Genomic DNA, 9,983 nt, shown 5'->3' with positions numbered 1-9,983 from the left:
TGCGGCATGGTGGCCTCCCCGTCCCGTCCCGTCGCCAAAGTCCAAAGTCATAAGTCACGGCACGCGCTGCCGCCCGCGGCGGCGACCATGGGTTTCTTTTATAGATGGAGATGGAGGGATAAGGCCCCTGTTTTGGAGTGGGAAACAGAACAGATGGATGGATCTCTGCTGCAGGAGACACCGGCCGGCCGGGATGAAGGGCGGAGATGGTTTGGGGCACGGATCGGTGACATGGAGCCTCGGAGATGTCGCGGATTATTAAGTGAGACGGATTAGAGGGCATGCGACCCTACGGATAATCAATGGCCTGCCTACATGTGATGGCCGCGGCACGATTTCCGCGCGCAATGTACGTATTTTTGCCGGCCGGCCGGCCGGATTGGTCGCGAGGCAGCAAGCTGGAGTAGGATTGGTAGCGCGCGTGTTTCGTTCGGGTCCGTTGACCAACCAAGTCGTTGGCTTCTCCGCGACCGTGCACAAGGAAATGGATCGAGCGAGCGAGCGACAGGTGCTGCTCCCGGCCCTTCCCGTGTGCAGATACGGTCCTCTCTACTCCGCGCGCCCTGGTCGCCAAGTCGTCGGCTGGGACTCCCGTGTGCCACAGAGTGAGTCTGTCATGTGTCACGGTTGGATTTACTAGAGAGACAGAATGATCTCCTTCATGTGAAATACGTCACTTGAATACACTAGTTTGACCAATCTTCTTGCACATGAACGTCCTGGATAAAGTCCTATGTGTAGCTCGGGCTCTGAAAGGGTTTTTCGCTTAACATTTATTATATCATTGCCTGATATTTCCATAAATAAATAGATAAAAGTTATCACGTAAGAAAATATCAACGCAAACAGATGGTAGCATAACGGTAGCCACTTCAAACAACCCTAGTTCGAAACTCTGATGGGCCTCTTTTTTGCCTATTTCTTAAACTAGTTTATGCTTTTGTACATTAACATGCACGTGCCTTTTTCTATGAAGAATCTCGGCCGCCACTTCTCACTCTTGCCCAGCACCTGAAGTGTGACAGTCCCATTTTCATCCGGAAAGTGTGCAGCTGTGGCTAAGGCGCGTTCCTTCGAAATGATCTGGTTACATGTGGACAAGATTCGATGTCATTGCACAAGAAATAATAAAGGAAAATTTAGGCTGAACGGAAAAGGCGTGGTTTCAATTGTGAAGCAAGAAAGAATCATTTATCCAATCATTTAGAAAGTTCACGAGAACTTAACGATGCCAGGATTTTACCAGGGAATATAGAAAGCTGGAATGTAGCTACTACAACCAGTTCATATCAAAAACAGTGAAATGCACATTCGATATAGAAGAACAGAAATATACCAGAAGAGGACAAGGTAGTTGAACATCGCAGTTCCTCATGGTAGCTACGAATACAATAGCTTCTGGTTGAATCTTCTGGATAAGAGGGTTTACTTTCTCCATCTGTGCTCCAGATAGACAGCTCCTAAATATTACCCCATAATCAGCTTCTGGAGGTGTTGGATGAGCATGTGACTCAAAAGATTTGTATTCTCGAACATTGTCTTCTTCTGTACAGAAGTTCACAGATAAATAAATCCGCAAGCAATTAAGATTTGATGCATATGTGCATGCACGCTGACAAGGTAACCTGATTTCTCAGATGAAGAGGGTGTCAGAGCCGCCTTTGTAGTATTCTGGCTAGAACTGCCCCTTCCACAGCTAGAGGATTTTTTAGTTCCTGTTAATCTTGTGGTATCATCATGGTGCTCCTTGAAGTATTAAAATAATTTATACGACTTTCCTCAGTATTACCTTGATTTGAGCAAAAGGGGAATGATGGATGCTTGCTTCTGTAAACCGAAGGATTTCAGGTTGGATTTCCTGTGCAAGTTCATCTATTTTTTCCTCATCTACTTTAAGATCACATTGCCCTGGTAAGACTTGATCCTTTGAGTTGGAGAAAATATGAAGATCATCTTCTGCTACTTCTGTCTCGGTTTTTGGATTATCAGTGTACGGTGTTCTTTTACGGAACTGCATAATAGACATGGTTGAGACTTCTCTCCGACCAATAACCAATAGCGGGATCTGGAGATCCATAATGGCTCCCACATATTCAACGATGACTTTAGTGATCGAATGAACCATTCACATACGATACCAATTCCCTTTGTCACGCGATATTTTACTTGTCCGTGGTTTGATCATCGGTATCACTCTATACCTTGTTCAACCTCGTCTCTTGACAAGTACTCTTTACTCGTACCGTGGTATGTGGTCTCTTATGAACTTATTCATATGCTTGCAAGACATTAGACGACATTCCACCGAGAGGGCCCAGAGTATATCTATCCGTCATCGGGATGGACAAATCCTTTGTTGATCCATATGCCTCAACTCATACTTTCCGGATACTTAATCCCACCTTTATAACCACCCATTTACGCAGTGGCGTTTGATGTAATCAAAGTACCTTTCCGGTATAAGTGATTTACATGATCTCATGGTCATAAGGACTAGGTAACTATGTATCGAAAGCTTATTGCAAATAACTTAATGACGTGATCTTATGCTACGCTTAATTGGGTGTGTCCATTACATCATTCATACAATGACATAACCTTGTTATTAATAACATCCAATGTTCATGATTATGAAACTAATCATCCATTAATCAACAAGCTAGTTAAGAGGCATACTAGGGACTCTTTGTTGTTTACATAACACACATGTATCAATGTTTCGGTTAATACAATTATAACATGGTATGTAAACATTATCATAAACACAAAGATATATAATAACCATTTATTATTGCCTCTTGGGCATATCTCCAACAAAAAAGACTCCAGAACATATAGGCTGGTCTCTGTTGCCCAATATGATTTGGCTGCCTGTTGATCTATGATCCAGCTTTTGGTAGCTTAATACTAAATGGAGTCCCCTTGTATGTGGCATATATCTTCCTCATGTCGTTGATTTATGTTTGTCTGAAGATGTAGTAATATATATTGGAATTTTTTCTAAACATATATTCTCTACTCCGATGGGAAGTTTTTTAATTTACCTCTCTGGAAGCAAAAAACAAATAAGATCATGGCTATTGTAAGTAAACAAAGAAAGAATAATGTCTACTTTGTCTACTGTGGGGAGCGTGTGTTTGTTACTATAAGGATCACCTTATGTAACTGTTCAACGCGCATAAGGCTTCCTCCCCTTTTTTGCCCAATTGTGATAACTAACACAACACACTAATACCATATTGTATAGGCGTCCGGGAGCTGCTCGCGTCCAAAGCCAAAACCGGCGCATAAGGCAGCTCTGCTCACTCCGAAACATCGGGACAACATGACAGCGAACAACGGCGATTCTTGTGATTGCCTGGTTCCATGCATGAGCCCGGATTTGGGGGCATTGCTATGTAGTTATTTCCATTGGAAACATGCATGGAATAGAAATCGATCATTTTGTTGGTAGTTTCCGTGAAATATGTACAATTGTTATCCTATTTTCATTGGGCATGAACATGGGAGAGATTGCTCCTGGAAATATGGAGTAATTAGTGCAAAGCAGTTATGAGGGTGGAGGAAAATCGGTCCATCGGGAGCATGTTAATATGGATAGAAATTAGCTCCGGATTGCATGCGCACCTACATTAATTTGTTTTTTTTCCTAGGCCTAGAGTTTGGTTTTCACTGACCAGGTCAGCGATCTGCGGCAATGTCCATCCGAGCCATGATCTCCCTCTTCATATCTCCTATCTAATAAGCAACAGCGTAGAGAGACGAAAAAAGTGGCGGCAAAGTTGGTGCCAATTTTTTTTTAGAATTCGAACGAAAACTCCTCAATCTTAGCCTCCTAAAGTCTATAATTATGAGGAGGGGTAGAGGCAACACACATAATTCATGGGGGAGTGCCATATCAGGGGAATATTCAGAATCTAATCTGGGTGCTCAATGGGCCAAATCTGGAATGTACACATAATTGGTGTGGGGGAGTGCCATATCAGGGGGGATATTTACATAATTTAATTCGTGTGTGTGTGTGTGTGGGGGGGGGGGGGGGGGGGGGGGTGCCATATAATATCAGCGGTCAAGGTTTTTTTTCTTAGTGCGCTTAAGGAGCTAGTAAACTTTTGTGGAAGTAGTGCCTGTTTTAGGATGCATTTTGAGCAACACATGGTGCTCCATGGGTCAAATCTGGGATTGTACAACATTCAGAACAATTTTTGTGGAATTATAAGACGGCTATACATCTGTTTGACGATATTACTATCCTTGCACCTACAGGCCAGCCATGATGTTCAAGGCCTGAATTGTTGTTAGTTTCGGAGAGAATCATAAATTGGCTTAATTAATCTTGAAATTTCCTATCTCATTTGCAGGATAGCACCGCAGGAACTACCAGCGCGTCGGTCAGCGCTATGCGGAGCACGAGCCAGAGAAAGAACGGCTTTAGGGAGACACGGATGGGGAGAGGAATGGAAAGGGGGTGCCGGTGAAGGATCACGTACGCCGGCGTCCGGCCACACACTCCGGCGCGCGGCATGGTGGCGCCTCCGTCCCGTCGCCAAAGTCCAAAGTCCAAAGTCATAAGTCACGGCACGCGCTGCCGCCCGCGGCGACGACCATGGGCTTCTTTTATAGATGAATGAAGGACCCTGTTTTGGAGCAGGAAACGGAAAGGATGGATGGAATCTATGCTGGATGAGCACCGGCGCCCGGGATGAAGGGCGGAGATGGTTTAGGCCACGGATCGGTGACGTGGAGCGGAGATGTCGCAGATTATTAAGCGAGCGAGACTCGCGCGGTTAGAAGGAGGGCCGGCCCGGATTAGAGGGCATGTGACGCGACGGATAATTAATAGCATGCCTCCATGTGTGATGGATTGTTGGCGATTTCCGCGCGCGAGGCAGCTGCCCGGTTGACCGCGTGGCCCCACTGCCCGGTTGACCACGGTAGCGCCTCGCTGGCCTGCTCCCGTGCGCTAGGCCGCTACCTCCGCCCTCGCCCAGCCGCGCTTATCGCACGTGGAACCATGCGCTCGGGAGTATGTCAAATTTTGTAAGACTTTGTTATTTTTACTAAGGACAATATATGATGTATTTTAATCTAAAATTTTACACGCCGATAGGTTTCAACATTCTCTATGTCTACATATTTTTTCGAATTTTTTTGAAACTTTAAAATTAGAAATTTTGAAGTTTGAAAAAGGAAAAAACAAAATCAGGCTACATTTGATGCTTTCGGGTTTCAATTTCGTTATTCTCTTAATCGAACTCAACAAGTATTCTGTATAACATGTAAATTTGTAGAAGATGCGAACTGAACATGATCAGGCATAAAGAAAGTGAGGAGTAGGTGTCGGGGCGTCTGTCTGCAGCTGCTGTCGGTGGTGGGTGGAACCTGCGATGTCCGTGTAGTTTTTGCAGCAGTAGCAGAGGTCCCAACGGAAGAGGCTGCAATAACCATGGACGAGGCCGAGGTCCTGGCAACACCGCAGGCACTTGCCAGACCCTTTATAGCACTTGAACATGCAATTCAGCTCTGGCACGTCGCACAGCACCACGCCCCTTACCATCATATGCGTTGTCTCGACTGTATGTATGCACCAAACAAGATTTGAACTAAATCCATGTGGCAATTTTAAAATCTTCATAGAAACTTTGAACGAAATCTCAATGCTTACCGGAGGCGATGAGAAGGATGACCAACATGAACAAAACTTTCTTGCCCATCTCGTTATTTGGTGGAACACCAAGTGAATTCTCAATGGTACAAGTGATCGATGGGAGTTGAATGCTTAGGCTAGGTGGTGCATTTTATAGGAGAACATGATGCAAAAAAATTGCATTCATAAGGGCGTGTTTGACACTTACCAAATTAATAGTCACAATACTTTTTCGGGTTGTATTATATCAAGGATAAATTTTTACCATGGAAGCATTTTAATCATCCAAATCTCATCCATCCTTCGCAGATGTATTTAGATTTGGACGTATCTATGCACGATATAGTGTATAGATGCATCTAAATCTAAATAAATTTGTGACATCCTTTTCGAGAGGGAGGGAGAACTACTAGTAAGAGAGAAGTGATTGAAAAGGATTCGTTTCACCTTCTTTTAATAGATAGATAATATTAATTACTGTTATCATATGTTTACTTTTTATTTTCATTAATTTTTTGTAAAGCTCCTTAAAAGTGCACCATAGATACATAGTCCCTCCCTGGCGAAATAGAGGATGGTTAAGCTTTCTAGTACAACTTATGTCATGTTATAAATCTTTTTAAAAAAAATACCCCTCGCGTCGACACGGACACTTGTCCGCTCGTTAAAGCAGACACACACACTCCCCCTCATTACCTTCTATCATCTCCGGGGAAATCAGGATTCCTCGGATCCAGTAAGTGTAGGATGCAGCTCTCCGGCCCCTGCAATTGTGTCGTTTTAGATGCTTAAGATAGGTGGTATATATTTTATTTATAGAGGAATGCATGGAAAAAAGTTATATTTATTCTTAATGGCGTGTTTAACATGCACCTAAATTAGACTCAGAATACGCTCCTCCTCATATATCAAGGATATGTATACCATGGAAAGCATTTTAATTATGTAAATGAGGTACTATACTAGGAAAAGGGAAGTGTATGGAAATGATTTTTCACTCCTTTTAATTAATAGATAATATTAATTACCATTATCATATATATTTATTTATTATTGTCATGAATTCTTCTTAAAGCTCCTTAAAAGCATAACATGGTTTATTTTTTTAATGAGTTTCATTAAATTTTATGATATATTTCAAATTTCAATGGAATTTATTTAAACGTAAACCCAGATCTATTGCATGTTGTCGAAGCCGCTCCGGTCGATGTCATCACCGTATCTGACTTTGTCATCGCCGTCGTTAGAGGAGAAATGCACCGTGATTACCCTACAGTCAGCTGCTGACCATTCATGCACCCATTTGTTGGTGGCCGGCGACGCCATTTCCTGCGATGCACGGAGGATGGCTATGTGCCTGGGCTCATGTGGCTCCGTGCGTGTCCAACATTGTCCGATTCATTTTCTTTGATTTTGACATCTGCAACTTGTGATGTATCTAATTTTCGCTGTGACTCTCAATTCTTGACGTGCGGTTGCGTGAATGTGTCCATCTTTTTTGATGAAGAACAAACTCATGTATTAACATGGCTAATGAAATGATCATATGCTTATTTTCTATTGTCAACATGTGATCATTTTTTTAAGACCTTGTATCTAGTTTACAGTTTGTGCCAATGATGTGTACTGAGATCAAAATCAGGAATTGTGTGCTAAGTTAAGTCTATGAACATCAAGATCATGTGTTCACCATCTATACATGTTAATAATCAAAATCTGGAATTATTGTGCTAACTTTAGTGAATGTTTATTACTTATGGAATCAAATCAGTATTGGTCCTTGTAAAAATCATGAACCATAAGAACTAGTGCTAATTTGAGCATTGTTTATATTATTATGTGCATGGTGTATTGTAGGTGCGGTCTAAACTCTGAAATTTAAATATGGGTAGAGCCACAGTGTCCTGTTGGATGCATTGATGCATGATCAGAGTGAGTATGTCATGTGCCACGGTTGGATTTACTAGAGACAGAATGATCTCCTTCGTGTGAAATACGTCACTTGAATACACTAGTTTGACCAATCTTCTTGCACTTTTTTTTTTGCACAAAGAAGGTGGTATTCCATTACAGTAACAGGTGACGGGTACAAATTGCAAACAGGCCTTTTACAACACTCGCCCTAAAGAACCTAATATTTGAAGATAAGACCTGTAAATTCTGAGAACACACCCCGAACAAAAGTTAAAAAAGCAATCAGGTCCTGGAGCTTCACCGTCGCCGCTCGCCGGCTTCCTCAACGCGTCGCCGCCAAGGAATGGAGAGAAGGTGCTCGCACTCTTCCTGTGGCGAGAACCAACCCCGTTGGCTACCTCCGCACCGCCGGGGAACGAATCACTTGGCCGCACTGAAGCGTCGAGCTCCAACGGGGACAGGAAATACCTCCTTCATGGAGGTAGAGAAACAGCCGTCTTGGCTGGTGAAGGCCGCCTAGCCGGAAGCAAGACATCGCCCTTCCTTCTCCCCTTGCCTCCATGGCCGAGCAGAAGGATAGAGAATGGCGCAGCTCGCGAGCGAAAGAACCAGGAAGCTAACCTCCACATCGTCGAAGCCGAAGACGAAGTCCAGCGGAGCTTCTCCCCTCGCCTCCACGGCCGTCCGGGAGAAGCTTCACCCACTGCGATCCTCAACCGACCGCTCCTCTTCCTCGCCGCCACGGCCGGCCAAGAGGAGCTCCGCGCCAAGGATCTCGAGCCTCTGGATGCGGAAGATGACCACTACTTTATTGAAGGAGACCTTGCTCCCCTCCGCCGCCTCCAGCTCCGACCACCGGAGAACTAGCCGCGGGGAGAGAAACCCTAAGAAGCCCTGGATCTGGTCATCTAGACCCCAAGCTGAGCTCCTACTACCAGGCAAACAGCCCAAAACTAACCTAATCCTAAACCTAACTACTACGGCGCCCCTCCTAGCCCATCTCCGGCCGGCTATTCCGGCGGAGAGGGCGTCGGGGAGGCCCGGTCGGCAGAGAGAAGCACGCAGAGAATTGTTCACGCGTGAGAGGAGAAAGGGGGGAAAATGTGCTACCGGGATCTTCTTGCACATGGACGTCCTGGATAAAGTCCTATGTGTAGCTCGGGCTCTGAAAGGGGTTTTCGCTTAACATTTATTATATCATTGCCTGATATTGCCGTAAATAAAAAGATAAAAGTTATCACGTAAGAAAATATCAACGCAAACGGATGGTAGCATAACGGTAGCCACTTCAAACAACCCTAGTTCGAAACTCTGATGTGCCTCTTTTTTTTGCCTATTTCTTAAACTAGTTTATGGTTTTGTACATTAACATTGACAATCGGGTCCCACCATTAATGACGGACTAATGTATCACGAATTCAATTTCGTCAACAGGATTATCCGTGATGGTTAACCATGACGCGAGTTGATACCGTGATGCATGTATGATCATACGTGACAAAAAAGCCAATATGTCACCTACTTACCTTAATACATGATAGATCAAACATTTGTAATGAGGATATTTGTCACTGAATATGATATCTACCGTCCAAGAAACTGATACAACAGGTCTTAAGATGCCGTCTCGTTATCGATGGGAACGTCGCCTTCCACTGAAGAATATTCTAGCTTTTAATGAGATACCAAAGTGTCAAACCTGAAGTTTGAACTTTGGTGGATTGAGGGTATCATTGCTCTCCTAACCATCCAACCACACGTTGGTTTTCCCATCCCCGGCCCAAATAGCTTGACTTCCTGCGTTTGTGTTCCTGGGCAGACAAACTAGGTCTAGTCAGTCAATGAATAATGCAAAAAAAAAAAAGGATAGATGATTGGTTCCCTTGTGACGAATGGTGGCTAAGCTCCATATTAACATACGCGATTAATTAAGATTGTCAACTTGATGCATATGGTAAGAGTCAAAAAGAAATGAGCATCATGTGGAGTTTACGGAACAACATGTGCTGAAGGTTCTTGGCGCAAACTTCGAAAATTGGTACTAGATGATTGATTCCTTAATACTAATAGTAGTGAAAGGCTAAGGACGTTGTATGAACAAACAAAATTAGTAGTACTGCCAAGTTGACTCGTAAGTTTATCAATAATAATAGCGTGCAAGGGAATTGTAGAGAATATAAATTGCTCTTAAGAAATGCCGTATCTAATCATCGCAGGAGTACAAATATGCCAAGAGATGGACGTGAGAAGTTGACAAATGCAGTATTCTCTCGCGCGCTGTCACTCCAAATGGAGTACTATGTTTATAAGCCGAGGAATAATTTAAAAATTGTACACCCGCGCGCGCTGTCACTCCAACCTCACAGTCTCTCTCTTTCCCTCTTGGAGCGCTGAGGCAAACCGGCGGCAGCCAGGAGGAGCC

The 9,983-nt window shown here is 43.8% G+C and overlaps 1 long non-coding RNA gene across 1 annotated transcript; it reads right to left on the bottom strand.

The window, feature by feature from the left end:
- Positions 1-957: 957 nt before the first annotated feature.
- Positions 958-1,759, bottom strand: LOC139834265 (uncharacterized). The gene is made up of 3 exons (XR_011750019.1): positions 1,626-1,759; positions 1,337-1,545; positions 958-1,083 (listed from the first exon to the last, which is right to left on the bottom strand). It is a non-coding gene; the product is annotated as an uncharacterized lncRNA (long non-coding RNA).
- Positions 1,760-9,983: the final 8,224 nt, after the last annotated feature.

This window comes from Lolium perenne, unplaced genomic scaffold (assembly GCF_019359855.2).
Source record: "Lolium perenne isolate Kyuss_39 unplaced genomic scaffold, Kyuss_2.0 unplaced10, whole genome shotgun sequence".
NCBI classification, from domain to species: domain Eukaryota; kingdom Viridiplantae; phylum Streptophyta; class Magnoliopsida; order Poales; family Poaceae; genus Lolium; species Lolium perenne.
The sequence above is the reverse complement of the archived record's forward strand: the minus strand, read 5'-3'. Positions and strand labels throughout refer to the sequence as shown.